The following is an 18910-nucleotide window of genomic DNA, read 5'->3' on the forward strand; positions in this document are numbered from 1 at the left end:
TTATTATAGTTCTAATCATTTTTATCTTTTTTTTATTTACTCAATAAACAATTTTGTCTTATTTTATTTTTTACGATTATAAATTTAGTTATAGTAACTATTGGTACTTGACTACCTACGTGAAAACAGATTTGTTATTATGAGATGAGCTATCAAATATGAAATTGAAACGTGTTACAACACGACCTTTGGGGAATGATTATTAAACGTTATCTATGCATGCTAATTAAATGTTGCCATAATTGCCACTAACAACGATCTCACGTTATATCGTTATAACAATAAACATTCTATTACAGGTACTCAAGATTTTATAGGATAAACGTAAGACTTGAACATTATATTAACAGATATAGTTATTTATATTTTACAAATAAATCTCGTTAAAATGATCTTTCTTAATAATTTTCCGTAAGAATGTTTAATTATCTCTTTTTTTTTTTCTTTTCGATGTATATTCGACAAAAAGTTTTTTAATTTAAGAAAGATTGTATATGCACCGTTGCTTTAAAACGTTTTGAATGCTTTTTAATATTTACCAAGGCAACATACGAGAGCAAGAAGCCTAGCACATATATACGAACGATCTCTAAAAGCAGATTATAAATATATCGCGTACGCTCTACCGAACATAAAAAATTCTATTATCTGTTGTAATCTTATTATTCACTGTAACATATAAAAAATAAACATTTTTGTTAAAAGAGAAACGAAATATTATAGACACGAAAAATTTTAAATAATCATTCCTCAGGTTTCTTTAAATTCGAAAATTCGTGTATTATTTTTTGTCAGTCGACACGGTGGAATTATTTTCGAGGAGAAAAGCAAAAAGAGTATTATATATAAAAAAAAGTAAAAAAAAGAAATATAATACCTCAATGTGTGTGTATTTAATCTCAACCATCCGATTGAATTTTTCTCCTGGATACTTGAAAAATAAAAGGCGTGTAGGTTTGTATACCCGTGTATTCATACACCTACAAATATAAAATACCTGCATAGAATGAAGGAAAAAAAAAAAAAAAGAAATTACGAATTTTTTTCATCGATCCTGTTTTACTTGGAATCGTTACATCAGATAATATTCTTGTCACGTATGTACATATGCTGACCTGATATATCGCACGAACAATCACAAATTTTTAATAACCCAAACAATATCTTTGTACTCGTTATCTATCAAAAATATCACCTAATTTTTATATACATACATTTTTTGTTCCTTTTTAAACAACATTACACCGTCACCCCCATTTTGTTAATTGAACAAGTTTAATTAGTTTCGAAAAAAGCTAGAGGATATACTTTATTCTTTTCGTAAAATTTGGCGAGGCGTTAAACGAAACAATAAACTAATGAGTAGAAGATGATGAAAAAGAAGAAGAAGAAGAAGAAGGAGGAGGAAAAAAAATAAGAAAAGCACGAAGGAAGAATAAAGTAATAACGTTGATAAGAAAAAGAAAGAGGAAAGAGACAATAAAAGCATTCTATTGAAACTCCTCCAACGAGATTTCCTTAAGGAGCGTTTCTCTTCGTGAACTCGATCAAAAGAAAAGGGAGGAACACAGAGAGGTAACAAAAATACAATCTATAGCTTCTTTTTTCGAGGAGACACGAGAAAACCCCATTCTCATTAAATCTTTGCTCGATGAAAGCCTAAAAAGACGAAGCAATTTTCAAAATGAGAAAGTGTAAACTCGAAAAATAAAGAAAAAGAAAGAAAAGAGAAAAAAAAACTATATTATTTTATTATAACTATAATATAAATTCAATCATTCGAAACGGCCGTATCAGTCACCTGATCTATCTTCCACTTTTTCTACTATCAATCTATCTATTTACCCATTCATCTATTTTTTATCTTCCCTTAAAACGTGGCTTAGAACAAAAATAAGAATTCGAATTGTGAAAGGTCAATTGCACTTGCTGATAATTCAATTTCTTATAGTTGAAATGATTAATTTTCATTAACGTCAACAACGACAAAGACAAAGACGACGATGACAAGAAGGAGAAGAAAAACAGTGATAAAACGATGATAGACGATTCGAGATTTAATGTTTAACGTTTAAACTAATGAAGGTTAATGAACGTCGAAGACATTCAAAGCGTCACTTCGGAACGAAATTCCATCGCGTTCAGAGTTACGTACACGGCACGCTGTGCACGCGAGAATTTATTGAATGATTTCCTCCCATTGCGCTTTCAATTCGATAACAGATGTTTTAAAATCCGTATACATATATCGGAGATTTCTTTTATAAAGTCATACGTATTAAATTAAATATTATTTAACCCTTCTTAGTCCTTAGGACGCATATATGCGTTTGGTAATAGTTACCAGCTTAGATTATCGACGCATGTAAGTGTTTGTTAATATGAATGTAAAATAATGTAATGTTAATATGTGTTTCGATTGTTTTGTTTTCAGTCATGTCACATCAAAATTATAAATAAGAAACACAACAAATTTTAATTATTAAATATAATTGATTATTAAATCTGGAGTGTTAATAATATCATTCAACGAAAACAGCCGTACTAATAATAAACTATTCCGTCCCTAAAAAATACTTCAGCTAAAAGTATTCAGCACTCGAAGGGTTAAAAGGATGAATAATTTTCGTAATTTGGTAATAGTTCAAGATGTTCGATAGAAAACTTTTTTTGTTTTATTTGTATTTTCTTTTTCTTTTTTAACATTCTGACATCAAAATTCGATCGAAAATAGAGTCAATCGAAGGAGAAAAAAAAACAAAAACAACAAAAAAAGTGAACGAATTAAAAAACCCATGAAAGTGGTTATCGAAACATGTAAAACTCCATTAATATTCTCGTCACGATCTACGATTTAAAAGTTCGCAAACTGTGCACCGTGATTTTCTCTGTCTATCTATCTATCTATCTAACTATCTATCTATCTACCTTTCTATTTCTCTTTTGCCCCGTAACATCACGTTAAAAGCTTAGCAGAATCGGAGACTTAATTAAGCGAACACCGATTCGTAACGAATAGGAATGCCGAATACGCAAAAACTGGCTCTCGCCTCGACTTAACGGACCACCATCACGAATTCCACTAATCAAGCTCGACAACAACGACGAGGACGACATTCTCGTTTCCTATGACGTAAATTCGACCTCGATTATCTACCACCGTCTGTACAAAATTAGAAATCAAAATAGTATATCACATAATTGAACAGTTGACAGACAGCTCGATCAAACACGCACGTTTATTGCGTATATGTATATACGTGTACGTGTGTGTCCTGTGTAAAAGAAATAAAAAGGAATGTTTAAAAGGTATATAAACGTTAAATAAAAAAAAAGAAATAAAAAAAGAGGCAGAATTTGAAAGGTAGTCACAAGGATTACCGATCGCGTGGAACTTTCTTTGGGTTAACAGCCACTGGTCACGCATCATCGACCACAAACTCGAAACAAACGATTCTTTTTCTCTCTCTCTCTCTCTATCTCTCTCTCTCTCTCTCTCTCTCTCTCTCACACTCTTACATTTAAATATCGATGAACTGCCCCATTTTACTCCTTTAACCCTTTCTCTTCTATTCCCTTGATCATCATTGTCCAGCATGAACGATCCGAGCGATACGCGTTAGACCTTTGTTTTACTTGAATACTACTATTATGAACATTGCTCATAAATATTTTCCCCTTTGTAAACAACTCGGTTGAAGAGAAATAACTATGTCAGTGTGTCATTATGAAGAGTGTTCGTTTAAAAGATTCTACCCTGGTGATAAACTAATTATGGGTTTTGTGTTTCGAAGAAAACCAATGATTTAATGGATAAAGTAGCAAAACAAAAAATGTATGTATATCGTTAAATGTAGATCAATTTTGTCGTTAAGATCTTGTTATAAAAAATATCTATTAAATAGTACAATATATATTGTGTTCGAATCGTAGATTTTTGTAGGTTACTACGATATAACAAATGCGCACGAATAACAGATGAAATTTTTCATTTAACTGCTTTGAAAAAGAATATAATATAGTCCTTTCAATAAAGACGTTTAATACAGTACATTTGAAAAAAAAAAAAACTATTTTCATTTTTCAAGCAGAAAATAAGAAAATATATCGACGAAAAATAAAGTGGAACACGAGTGTGTTAAGGAAAATTGAAATTTCTAACGTTGTCGATTTTCATCGTCAATTTAAAAGATGGAACATGAGAGTCTTGAAATTCAACATTCTTAATACTTGAAGTTCGATATATATGGCAAAGATGCGAACAGTATTCTCAATAATATTTTCTTCATTTTCCTCTCTTTCTCTTTCTTTTTCTTTCTTTTCATCTCTCACTATTTTTAGCATATCTGAAAAAAGGAAAATTTTTGAGTCTTTTCATGCTCGAATGTTCACATTTTCAAATTTCCCACGAAATCCATAAGTACAGATGGGATATGAGGAGAATTTTAAAATCAAAGAGAGACGTCGCCTAACGTAAATGCAGTTAGAACGTCATAAATTGTCAGCTTGAGATAAAAAGAGGGAGAAGGGTGGGAGGGAGAGGGGGAGGGAGGGAGGGAGAATGGTAAAGCCATATCATAATCTCGACGTTGACGGCGGTTAAGCTTTAACAATGACGCAAGATACAAAGTGCTGTTCTCGTATGTAACTCACGTTCACGCCCACATACTTCGTCTACCTTTGCAAATTTGTGTCCATTGTAAAAAAATATAATTAAATTGTAAAAAAAATACCTATGCTAGTATGATAATTTAAATATTCTAACAAATTGTAGGACCGAATGGGGAACAATTAAATTTGTATGTAAAATAAAAACACGTGTAATAACCAAATGTACAAATAATGGCCCCAACACTCAGAAACTTAATATATTGTAACTCAAGATCTGTCCGTAAAAAATATTGCTTTTCAATCTGTTACAATATTTTTATTCATTGACACCCGATATGACGGAAGAAAAAATAAAAAATAATACAAATTAAATAATATTCCTTTTCTAATGTTTTTTCCCGCATATTTGTTTGTCTATAAGAATTTTCGAAATAAATTGTGATTTATCATTTAAACACACGTATCAATCCTATTTCCAAAAATTATCTATTAAATATAATTGTAAGAGACAAAATATCGTATAATTCGACGATGTAAAGTAATCGTCAATTAGAATTTTTGTCGGCCAATCAAAATTTCATTTTCCAAGAGAAAATGTCTGATCGAAGCCAGGCCACATCCTTCCAAAAATTCTGCCTTTCGCGAGTCCAACTTCGGCTTTGTTACTCTCGAGGGCGGTCGTCGGTGCAGGGGTAGTATTGATCACTCCCACGGTGCGCCCTCTTCCATCCTTCTCGTCCTCCGACCTCCGTTCTCCATCCTTCCTCTGCATCCTCCGATTTTCTATCCTTCGTCTGTTCATCCATCGACTATCGTCTTTTGCTTAGCTCGCGAATAAACGTCAACCGTTCATCCTCCTTCTATTCCTTCTGTGACGTATATCAACTCGGATCGTTGCACTTATCACGGAAATTGAATTTCTCTCTTTTATCATTCCCCATACGTATTTAAAATATTTATATATATATATATATCATATATGATGTCTAACGTTTTTTCGTACAAACTTTGTTAGAGTATTACAGATTTAAAAATAAGAAAAAGAAATAAATCGTTTAATTATTATTTATTCTGGTACGTAATCGTGACTGGTAATAAATACCTTCTTTATATTATCTCTCTTTTGAAAATTTTTCTCACTGATAAAACCGGGAAATGAGAATATTATACTTTACGTAAGTATATGAAAGATAGTATATGAAAGTCTATGTATGTAAGAAAAAATGAGTGAGAGAAAAAGAGAGAGAGAGAGAGTAGGCAAGTAAAAACGTTAAGCCGTTTCTTAAGAAAAACTTTTTACTAGAACGGCTGGTGGTGAGCTTTACTTTACCGACTAAACTACCACCGGAACTCTGTTCACTGTGAATATAAAAGCATTAGACGAATTAATGGCCGCAAAACGATGTTGGTGAAGGCAGTGGTAGCGAGAATACTGTGCGAATGTCAGACAATAGTTTTACTGGTGATCGATACACGTCGTATTAAATCCTAACCCGTATCGCAGTTTTATCGAGTCGTTGCGTTACTTTATTTATCTTGAACAACTGTTTATTCTTACGTTTACGCGTGTCACGTTGCCTGGATACAACCAAAAAATCCTCTCTCTTTCTCTAGATTATCTTCGAGTACTTCAATCTTTATCTCTTCATCTTTAATATACGGATATTCAATGAGTCTTAATCGAAATAATAAACAAACATTTATATCTACCACATCGTATATAAAAAAATATAAATGTATTATGTATATAATAAAAAGTTATTAGCTCAATCGTTCTCGTTACAAATAATTAGTCATCGGTTAATCATTGTTTAAGGCTAAATGTTTGATCGGAAAATTCAAGGTGTGTCTCCACGACGCAATATCGCGATGACTTTCTAGGAAATAAGTCAACAAGGCTCGAGTAACGCTTTTACGAAGAATATGTAAGAATATAGTCACGACAGACCGGGCACACAGAAGCTAATGTCTTCTGATGTATCATGCCAATAAATCGGGAAACCCTACCTGTCAAAGCTCGTTACATAAGTTTAATCTTTAAATTGATCAGTTTTATTATTATTACGTGTATTTTTCTCCAACGCCACCCCCTTCTCCCGCCACCCCACCACCACTATCCCCAGTTCTTTCTGTTTCTTTCTTCTCCTATTTTTTTTTTCTTCTTCTTCTTGATGTAACTTTCATCAAAAATGAAAGTAAACACGAGAGGTATACATCCTGTTCGATGAACAAATTGATATTAACGATAGGATGTCACGAAGAAACAATTTACGAGACGATAACGTAATGACGAGTAATTTATAGGGCTACTTGGTGAGAATGGGTCGAAGGAAGTGGTTTGCAGTGATGGGATTGGATCCAAGCCAGGGCTGTTGCTGATACGAGGACATGGAAATCCCGTGAGGTATATCATTCGTTACTACGAATTACATTCTTTAATCGATGCGAAGCCTATTTTTCATTTTTTTGTTTTTTTTTGTTTTCTAGTCAATGACACGGACATCATGGTAGTATGCTTCAAACGTTTCTTATACTATTACAATGTATTTTAATATATATTTCTAGATATGCATCAAACTATTACTCTGATAATCATCTTACGCTATTCAATGTGTTTTTATAAGATAGGATATTTTTTTGTTTCTTTCCTATCCTACATTTATATTTCTTTACTAATAATTTATTATTTTCTCGTCTCTTTCTCTAATTGTATAGTTCTATCGAATACAAGGTAAACTATAGTTTAGTTAAACTGAAACGATCGATATATCGGTCGAGTCTTGTACATTACGTTTCTAATGACTTTGACTATAAGTGGTATAATTGTAAAATACTACGAGTATTTCGAATTAAAAAAATATATAGAATATATATATAATAAATTCTTACAATTGTGGTTAATCAGTTGCAAAACTTGAGTTTAATTAACCGTTTACTGTGTCATTTTATTATATACTTTTATATATTAATAATTAAATTAATTATTCTCTCATTAAAAGAAAACAACCTTGACTCATAAATTTTAACAAGCGTCAAGAAAAAATCCAAATATACTTAAATATATCTATATACATTTCCAAAGAGGATCGATTTTTCAATCAAATTCTCCATAATTAATAATCAATTAATTAAATCCTTTACAATATTCCGTTGCATCGGCTAATAAAGAAGAAAACAACCGGAGTAACGATAAATCGTTCGGTTCATCAAATACATCTACATATATTCTAACGAAGGTCAAGGAAACTAAGAGGAAAGAAACGAAGAAAAAGAGAGAGAGAGAAAAATCAACAAATGAGATCTCTGCTTCCGCGAAGGCAGAATTATCGGTGCACTCTAGAGATAAAAAGTGAGGGAAAAAAAAAAAGGACCAAAGTAAGAAACGAATGAGAGAAAAAGGTAGAAGCGTTGGAGATGAAAAACGATTATACCATTAATCGTGAAAATCCATTAACCGAAATGTCTAACGGTTCTGATCCAAATAATCTAAGGGATTATGGAGTATCGTTGCTAGAAGAGCGATGATCGAAATTTGAGCTCTCTCAAGAAACTGCACGTCTGAGGGAGGAACACCATAGGAAAAGATCTTTTGTAAAAATCTTTTTTACAAAATCGTCAAATAAAAGAGAAGAATTTTCGTTCTTTTACTGATAGTAGTCCCCTATTATTACTCGAGATTTCATTTTATTTGCCAAAGGCACACGTATATAAAATTCTGTTACAAGTATGTAAGTATATGCGCTTGCAGCATCCATTTGTTTATCTTTCTTCTCACCGAGCGTACGCATACTCGTAGAGTTGCGCTCTATTTCTATCTATTTCTCTTTCTCTCTCTCTCTCTCTTTCTCTCTCACACACATTGTGCACCGGGTGTCCCGGGTTCATGCCCTACTTACGTTATCGAACTGTAGGAGGGCAGGGCACTCTGCACAATGTACCTCTCATTGATTGTTTATCCGTGTATACTACCGAATCTTTCATTATTCCTATAGAAAAATTGTGTACAATAGAGATAAAGAGAAAATGAAAGTTTGGAGATTATAAAAAAAGAAAAAAGAAAAATAAAAAAATGGAAGAAACGAGAAAAAGAACAGAAAATGTTTTCAATAGAAATTTCATAACTTCAATATTCATATTTTCATTCTCATTAGAAATAAGAAGAAACTTTGAAGTACATATTATCGTACAATTGTTTTCTCAGTAACAAGTTATGATACTACTTGCATTCTATTACTGGGCAATACTCCAAAAAAATTATTCGGACGGAAACATTGCGGTTCTGAGATGACCACGAACAATGTCGCCGACCTATCGATATTAATTCGGTTTCAGAATCGTCTTCCGTTTCGGGGAAAGACTGGTCATGAGACTCGTCATGATACTTTTGTTCGATCTCAAATATATATGATATTTAGAAGAAAAAAAAAAGAAAATATGAATATTTTTCAAGAACGATTAATCTTTGAAAAAAAAAATATTTAAAAAATAGAAACTTTATCGCGTCGGTTTAAGAAACGATTTCGTTTTAGAATTCATGTTAAGGTTTCCGATCATAAGGAAGTTCCATTTCAACCCCATTTTCGATTTAATCCTTAGAAAGGTGTTGTGTCGTAAAGAAGAAGAAGAAGAAGAAGAAGAAAAAGAAAATACAAATAGAAGAAATAGAAGAAGAAAAATGAGGAAAAAAAGCGACAGAGGAGATGGATGACGGAAGGGCCTGGTCACCATTGTCCGGATATGTAGTTCGAATACATCAACCCCTTCCCCTAAACGTTTAAATCCTACCCGACGGAGTTCGGCCACATTTTCGGAAATCATACGACAATTCTGGTATCATATTCGTAGATCTTTCTGTCGAGTTGACAGTAGTCGCACCACACGCGTTGACAATTTCGATATATACGAATTCCTGACGAGCCATTCGAATAGCTAACAAATTCTTCGATTAAGAAATAAATATGTCGATTTAGAGTCATCGAAGTTGTCTCTTGTTGAAAAAAAAAAAAAAATACGAAAGATCGAATGAATAAATCACGAAAAAATTATCCTCTTTCAAATATTATTCAGTATTAATAAATTATCGATACGTGATTTTGTTCTCTAATAAAAGAATCATTGAATTTATTCAAAGCAACAAATTTTTCCCTTATGCTGGAAAAAATACGAACAAGAAAAAATGAGTTTTCTCAGAGAGTACTCTTTCAAGGACGCGTTAACCGGATCGAAAGTTTCTGTTTTAACTCTGGTAAGTCCTTGAAGAATTGTTTACAAGAATACGAAGATACGAAGTAAAAGATTATTCGATATTCGCCGTGAAGTTTTCTTCGAGAAAATAACGAAAATTGTACAAAAATTGGGGAAACATTTTCTTCCATCGTATCCTATTCACAATTCAAAATAGATTTAGAATAGATCTTAAAAAAAAGATAGTTTTAAAAGAAGATATTAAATTATCATCGATATTCGCCAAACGATCGAGTTGTATCTCGTTCCTCGAATATTTCTATTTGCATAACATTCGAATTTTCCAACTGACGACACCATTTCTCTAAATATGTAAATCTCGTAATCAGTAGAAAATGTTTCTCGCGTTAAGTGCGTATTGTAATTTTATTCAGAAACATATCCCTTTTTTCTCGTATAAAAATATTATCGTCGGTATACGCTTTATATTGACTAAACAACATAATATTTTCACGATAACGAGTTATTTTCTGCATGTAAGAATTCTTTTTAAAAGAACACGAAGTTAGACAGACAGACATACATACATACATACAGACGTTACTAATGATTAATCTTTAAGCATATCGGTTTGAAAATAAAACGATAAATAAGATATTTGAACATTTTAAAATCGGAGAGTAAGAGGACGTTTTGAATGAATTTGACTTTAAATGCCGAGACGAATAGACGACGCCTATAAAGATTAGAATTACTCGTGTAGAAAAAATTAATATTCGAGAGCACGCGAACTTGACACACAGGTATAAAGGAGGCATGCACCTGTTTTAAGAGCGTTATCTCGCGTGCTCCGGCAAGGTCAAAAACCTCCAAGAGCGATCGATGCTTATGATACAGTGTGTTTCCGACACGAATATGTTTGATGATAGTAACCCCTGAATAATTGAAGTACGAGTGGGTTGCTAATATCGTGAACGTCATGTTTTCAGCATTTACCTACATCGGACTAATGTAAGTCTAAGCGGTGCGAAACTTATGAATAATAAGTATAAGAGAGAATACAACCGAAGGTAGTATTTATGTACGTTGACATACCCCTAACGATAAGAAGTATCTAGCTTTATCCATTTTCCATTATCTTTAATATGTTTCAACCATCGTTCTCATTTATCCACACAAATAAACGATCCTTTAATACGTTTCTTTTTCTCTTTATATAATTATACAACAAACGAAGTAATATTGTATTTTACGACGATACAATGATACTATCTCAAAGTACATCGATCAAGTTAACGAACGTATCTATAAGCTTTCCCAATTTTCGGAAAGATTTGTCAAATGTACGAAAGAAAATAAATATATCTACGGAATTATCTACAAATTAAACGATATAATCTTTTTTTCGAAAAAAAAGAAAAAAAAAGAGAGAAAAAATAATATACATATATATATATATATATATATATATATATATATTTAAATATTATTCTTTTATTGAACACAAAAAATAATAAAAATACTATTCTTTCATTAAACAACGAATCATATATATATAAAACGAATCGAATCAAATCGAATCGTTAAATTTCCCTCGATACGATTTCAAACGCGGTTCGTTTCAAAGATTCAATAGCGTGAGAACGACGATCGACGCTTTCGGTAGAGTAAAATGGGACGATTCGGTAGGCGACATTTCCCGCTGGGAATAAATTTACGCGATACGCCGTTAATTAGAATACGTTATTTGCACAATCGAACGCGCAAGCTCGAAATCGATCAGGAAATTTCGGTGCAACGCGCCCGTTTTTCGCGAATTAATCGAATTTCATGTCGATCCTGCAAAACGAAGGATTCGATAAATAGACAGAGAGAGTGAAATATAGGAAGGGGGATAGTGTAAGTGGGATTGGGAGTGGGGGGAGGGGAGGGGGGAGAAACAAATAATATGATACGTAATCGGAACTGGTAGAAATTAAAACAGTCAATTATCGTCAGTTTTTCTATTATAATTTCGAAATTATTTTCATAATTATTCTAAAATAAATACCCTATAAGCGATCTAAACTGTTGACAATCAAGCTTAGTTCATTGGTTTGCAACAACGTGTAGGACGATAACGGTTCGTATCCCTTGAACGAGAACTAAAACCGACAGATTATTTCGATTACTCGCATCAGTGGATATTGCTTTTACGGTTGACATAATATAACGATCAAAAATCATTAGGTCAGATCGTATAAGATGAAAATTTATAAATTTAATTAGATTCTATAGAATGTATATGAATTTTATTCAACGTTTTGTTCAAATAAGGATTTTCAAGATGATTTGGAAAAGTTGAATGATTCGATATCTCTTTATTGTGTAACATAATTAAGCGATAACCGGATACGGCTTAGTCAACATGAATCGATAAACTGGATCGACTTATCGAGGCCACTATGGGAGATTAATTTGATTTTCGATCCTGGAATTGGTCGTGCGTGCGTGCATGCGTGCGCGCGCACACGCACGCTCACGCATACATTGCCTCGGGATACACTATTGCTTGCTCGAATTTCACCCCGATGTCTCCTCTCTATCCATGATTTTCAACGTAATTCATCTAACACGATACATGACATAGGTATATAATAAGCAAGTACTTGTATATAATATAATAACGTCGATATACTAACGAATCTATTCGTTTCATCGACCAACAAAACTAACACGTCGTGGCTTTCCTTTCGGTTTAAATAATAAGGGAAAATGATTTAGTTGAATAATGCAGGATGATTGGTACGTATGTGTCGGTTACTATCATAGATTAAAATTGAAAAAATTGAAAACATTTATTTTATAATTTAATTTATAATATTATAATTGTAATATAAAATAAATCATAAGATCAATTTTGTTTAATTATTTTAACTTAGACGAGTATTATAATTATCGGTACATACATATGCATGTATATAGTATACTCAACAACGCTATGGTAATATTCAATATTATTTTATAATTAACATTATTTTCCTTGATATAAAATATTCAGATGTGCTTAAAAGATAAATATTTGTTTTCAATTTTTACTTAGAATTTATTTTCATGTGTCATCTTTATTCCGACTTGAAATTTCATATTTTTTCCTACATTATTTCGTTCAATTTAATCGAAAGAAGAAGAAAACAAAAATACACAAAAAAATTACGCTAAAGTGAATAATCAAAATTTGTCTATAAATGTAAGATAAGAAAAAGTAGATAACGTTTATTAGTTGGTAAAAAGATACTCTAACAATAAGACGTTTACTCGATGGTGAACACTAGACAGCGTGATATCGATATCGGTGTTCACAAGACACGTGGTTCTTGTCCACTGTCTCCAAAGGAAATGTTTGACCTTGCACAAGATATCAAATGTGCGTCTAGTCTGCACTTTATATCGATCGTATTTGATCGTAGACACACCGAAAGAGACGTCTTCGAATAAGTCTGTATTTTTAGAGGATCGTATTTCCAAAGATTTCCCGCTGCTTTTTTTATTTGATTTTCATGATCGGTAACGGTAACGAAACGGGTATCGTTCGTACATAAAAAAAGAATTAAATTGTCGTCTTCTTCGACAATTTCTTTTTTTTTTTCATTAATAGAAGGCTATCCCGTAATAAGTTTATAAATAAAAATCATGAAACTAATTGGAAAATAAGACGATAAGAATGAACGAATACTATTGCGTGTTCGAGACACGAACAAGCAAGTAAGCAAGCGGGCAAGCAAGCAAGCAAGCAAGCGTCAAACGCGATTCCTTAATAAGGCATTTGCATTGAATCTTATCATGACAGGTTTCCTTGTTCTATCGAAAGGGTCGATTCGGTATCTCTTTTATCTTTCCTTGATTTATAAACCTATAATTAGAACTTTTCGAATGGCCTCGGACACGTACCGCGTCGACTACTTTAAATATGTGCTCATAACAACGACTTATCTTCGATATCATGTTTTCTTTCTTATTAAACATCAATGGAAAAGTTAACGACGGCGTATCATCAATAATCAACGAATGAACTTAAATACGAACGAACTAACTCAAAGGAATTCAAATTTTTCTTCAATGATTTATTACAAGTTCCACGTGTCTTCTAATCGTTAGAATTAAAATTATTACAATAAATTATTGTGTGTGTGTGTGTATTCATCGATCGCCAATATAAAAAGGGATATAATCGTCATTTATTAAATCACGTTGTATCAAAGTTTATAACTAATGTACATTCTCGTCTAAATCTCTCGTTCATGGTTACAAAACATAATTAATATTCACCCGTGATTCGCATTACGGCACGTAGCCCGAAACAAAGCCATCGAACTTTCGAAATCGAGAAATTCCATGGAGAACACGGTCACGTCGTTATCGTTTCGATTCTGATGTCTCATTAGGAATAAAAAAAAAAATCAAAACATTCACAAATAAAAAAAAAAGACAGAGAGAGAGAGAGAGAGTAAGATAAAGCGAACAAAATGAATAAATCGAATACAATTTTTTGTTACAACTGGGATAACAAAATAAGAAAGACGTGAAACGTATTTTCGAAATTTTTCCATAAGTAGAACGAGCAATTAAAGCGACGCGGATGACACGACTAAAATGACGATCGATGACTGCGATTAGAAAGATGACAAGGACCAAGGACTTGAAAAAAAATATATTATCTTGGAGAAAATTTGTCGTTAATATAGTCGGAAATAATCCCGGAATAAAAAGCGCCATTTTCGAGGCAATCCCTGTAAGCGACGGTGCGGCGAATGGTGCGGAGAGGGGTGGGTCGTCCCTGGAAAGCCGTCAACCAAATACATACAGGTCCTTCGGTGTGTAGGTGCTACGTAATATACATCTATATATATATATATATATATATTATATATGTGTATCTACTGTACACGCACTGATTTTGAACGTTTTAACGCGTTGGATTTGACTCGAGGATCGAAATAGTATACGTTGAAAATTTTTTAATCGGAGAGAGAAAGGAGACTCGTGAGTTAAACTCGTGCAGTCGTCTTGTAGTAAAAGGAGAAACCGCTTTCAGGACTTACGTGCTCGATGCAGGACAGATGGGCCGTGACTGACACCCCTGGTGCCGCCACGCGCCCTTCCCCGCGCCACCACCTTCTTCACCACCCTTCGCGATTGATACACTACGGCGCAGGCTCGCGATCAGAGTCTTCCCACCCCTTTCTCACTCTCTCTCTCTCTTTCTTTCTTCCTCCCTCTCTTTCCATCATTCTATCATTCAGAGTATTCATATGTGTGAATGTGTATATGTTTCATTCTCTTTCTCTCTATCTATCGTTTAGTGTATACTTATATATGTGTTTGCCTGCTATGTCTTTACATCCCTTCTCTTCTATCATGTGAATGTAGAAGTATACGTTTCTCTCTTTCTAACCTCCCCACCCCACCCCCTGCTCAACCCACCCCCTTCAAATGCCAGATAAGAGGGCGTACAGGGCGTATTTTCGTTTCTGTGTACGCGCAAGGACCAAGGCAACTTAGGGTGAACGTCTCTCAATTAGCTTCCCTTTCGTTTAAGGTTCGCTACTATGAGGCAGGTCAGTGTTGGGTCTTCCCTGGGTTTGCAATCAAAACCCATTGCAATGGAATCTCGTTCATTACGTATCACGAATTAGGTACATAATAGACTTTTATTTTAACTTCTAAAACTATTATGATGTCTTGTCGGTTGTTTTGATTTGACTTGTTTTTTTTTCTTTTTTTTTTATTCTTGTACAATTAGATTTTAATCAATTTAATAATAATTACGGTATTTTATATTTGACATGATCATAAAGTGCGGTGGCTTGCTGTTTTTTCTTTGTTTTATTTCAAGAAATCATTTGAATTTTTATTTCGTTGTATTATAACTAAGCGATAAATTTGATGAACACGATAGATAAATGTTAATAGGCAAATAGTTAAATTTCAAGTTTTCTTTATCATTGATGTAAGGATGCGATAACAGCCAGATCTTGGCGAGATACTTTACTCTTAACTTATACTCATAGCCACAAATTGATATCCGCGGTTTTCACGTTAAACGATACTCGTGAACTGCACGAAGTAGTTCAGGTCCGTCACTTGCCAGCAATTCATACATTCATATACAGGGTCTTTCGCCTAACTCGACCACTTAATATATCTCGTTTATTTCGTACGATAGAAAAATTTTGTTAAAAAAATATATTGACGGGCCGAATTTATTTTTAAGGTCATTTTTTTTTTTTAAATTCCAAGATCGTCGTATTTTCTTCAAATGGGACTGCATATTTTTATTACAATATTCTTACAGCTTATAAAAAAACGAATTCAACGATGTCTAATATGTTGACCTTCAAGTAACCTTTACCGAAAAAATTGTGAAATGTTGTCCCATGTACATGAGAATATTTTTTGCTTGTAGTGAAAGGGAATTTTGTTTTGAAAGGGAAAAAGGAGAAAAAAAAATCACAGAGAAAAATATCGAGAACCAATTCGATTTTACTTAGGAGTCGAGACTGATTGATTGCTCGCATGCTTTTTTAATTAGCGAAAATTTGATTATCCAAAAGTATCGGCCATTGACGATCGGTTTTGTCGCTGCACGTTGCAACGATCCGTTTAGTAAGAGTACCATCGCGGAAAACAAACCCATAAACGAAAGGACGAAAACGTTAAAAAAATAATCGAATGAGTCTTTGAAAGAAAGACCTACATTAAATTTTTATCGAAACTCGTTTTATATTGGAAAAAAGTCCTATGTGATGCACATTGAGGTATACTACGGTGAAACATGAGTATACATGGTTTTAAATTTTGGTATGATGGAAAAAACCTGGTAAATAACTAACAATTAATGAATTACTAATAAAGATTGTTTCTTATACATGAAAAGAGTTTTTTTTTTTTTAGCTTGTATTAGTATCCTGCACGTTGATTTACATTTGTTCCTTCATTTACCGTCCTCCGAGCGCGTACTGAAGTTACTGACAAACATTTCATAATTTTCTCGGTAAAGGTCACTTGAAGGTCAATATATTGCACATCATTGAATTTGTTTTTTTATAAGCTGTAAAAATATTGTAATACAAATATGGAGTTCCATTTAAAGAAAATACGATGAAAAGTTTTGATAAATATTTTTTATACTAAAAGTAAGTAGATTTTAATGAAACTTATATTAAATTAAATTACAATCTTTTGTCTACGCGTAGAATACCAAATCGAGTTACAAATTTAGCATGTAATGTTCAGAAGATGTCAGAGAATGCAATGCAGTAAATTGTGCATCTTTGCAATTTCTTTGAAAAGTTTTGGTAAATATTTTTTATGCTAAAAGTGAATAGATTTCAATAAAACTTCTATTAAATTAAAGTACACTTATATATATATATAGATATTAACTGTCCATGACAACGATTATAAGTAAATACGATTTACTCGTAACTTCTGTACATAGCGTGAGCACGAACGTGCACGTGAATTATCAATTCGAGGAACAAATTGATTTAATCCAGAACCTCGCTAGTTTATTGTTCTTGTTTCATAGTTTTCAATGTATTTGGACATTTTAATTATTCTAACAAAAAACAAAAGATAATGAAAAATCGACTATATACGAGCCGTTGTAAGGTCAAAACGATTAATTCGACTATTCGACGTTTTTACAATTTTATTACAAAACCACTTGATCGATATTTAACTTTCAAAATATCAAATAAATTTTCTTAAAAATTACGCCTCACATTGATTTCTCAATTGAATGACTCATATATAAATCTACGAATTTTATTATTAAACACTTAATTTTTATATATATATTTTTAAATAATTAACAATGAAAATCCTTAATCTTTAGTCTTAGGAAATAATTTCAAACGGGTTACGTTTTACTCGTGATTTTGTAAATTTACGAGTAGGATCTGAGGCAAGATGTTACATTGCATAACCGTTGTACCGTAAATTTAACGAACCGATAGTAATAAATCTTAACGGATAAGTGGTCCTACCTCAAATACGCTATGAACGTATATTCATATGTATATACACGCATTTCCCTCTTAATCCTCGTAATATGAAATTACCAACATTCGTCTCGAACGAAATATGAGTTAGAAACACGAATACGTTCATTCGCTTCATCTTTTCGTTCCGAGGAAAAAAAATATCGAAATTGGTCGATAATAATTTCGATAAGACGAATACATGTGAAATGTTGCTTTTATCTCAAATTATGATATACATTTTCAAAAATATTTTATTTTATTAACAAAACTTTTTATTTAATAACGTATTTTTAGCATTACAAAATTGTATGCAATCAATTATGTGCGTATAAGATGTGAATAATTATAATATTAAACATAAATTCTAAATATTACGTAATTAAACACCTTCAAAACCAGAAAAATAGTGGTCGTAGTAAAAGGAATGTTTGTTTTTTTTTTGAAAAAAGAACTCGAGTTTTAGTAAGTTTTTTATTCCCATTTTATGCGCGTCCTAAATAAAAATGGTTTAATACCTAACCCGTCGTCGTTTGACATGAACTTGTGAGAAAAGTTATTAAATCGTCTAAAGTGTATTAAAAGTTTTATATATTATGGGACAATATTCGAACCCCAAATGTGTACCATTATTTGAGAGTAAAAGAGTATCATTTTTTTTAATTATCAATATTCTTGTCCAAAAATATGTTATTAATATATAAGTCTCAAAGGGAATTATAGACGGTTATTAAATCTTATGAACAATTTATTTTGAACTAGTTGTACGTTTCGTCCCTTACTGGGGACTTCATCAGCAACTTGATCATTTACAGTTCACGTGTCAATACATATTATCTTTTTTACAGAGTCATACATTTAAATCAAACTTAACATATTACAATACTATTTGATCCTAAACACCTTATCTTATTACACGTAATCAAATACTGATTCTATCTAGACTAGTGTTTAATAATCTAGGTATCTTCAGTATTGAAAATATGGTAAATACTTTTTATGCTAAAAGTGAATAAATTTTAATAAAACTTATATTAAATTAAAGTACACTCTTTTGTCTACGCGTAGAATACCATATGGAGTTATAAATT

General features: G+C 32.3%; 1 protein-coding gene across 8 annotated transcripts in view; it reads right to left on the bottom strand.

Moving 5' to 3' along the window:
* LOC106786015 (neo-calmodulin-like) overlaps positions 1-18910 on the bottom strand; it is a 94032-nt gene that overhangs the window by 44291 nt on the left and 30831 nt on the right. Inside the window, exon 1 of one of the 8 annotated variants that reach the window (XM_014746965.1) lies at positions 14877-14958. The exons of 6 other annotated variants lie outside the window; for them this stretch is intronic. The gene's annotated coding sequence lies outside the window, so the exon portion shown is untranslated. Of the gene's footprint in view, positions 1-14876; positions 14959-18910 lie in introns of those variants that run through there. One more of the 8 variants, XM_014746994.1, reaches the window with a different exon arrangement.

This window comes from Polistes canadensis, unplaced genomic scaffold (assembly GCF_001313835.1).
Source record: "Polistes canadensis isolate GaletaPanama2010 unplaced genomic scaffold, ASM131383v1 scaffold_3, whole genome shotgun sequence".
Taxonomy (NCBI): Eukaryota; Metazoa; Arthropoda; class Insecta; order Hymenoptera; family Vespidae; genus Polistes; species Polistes canadensis.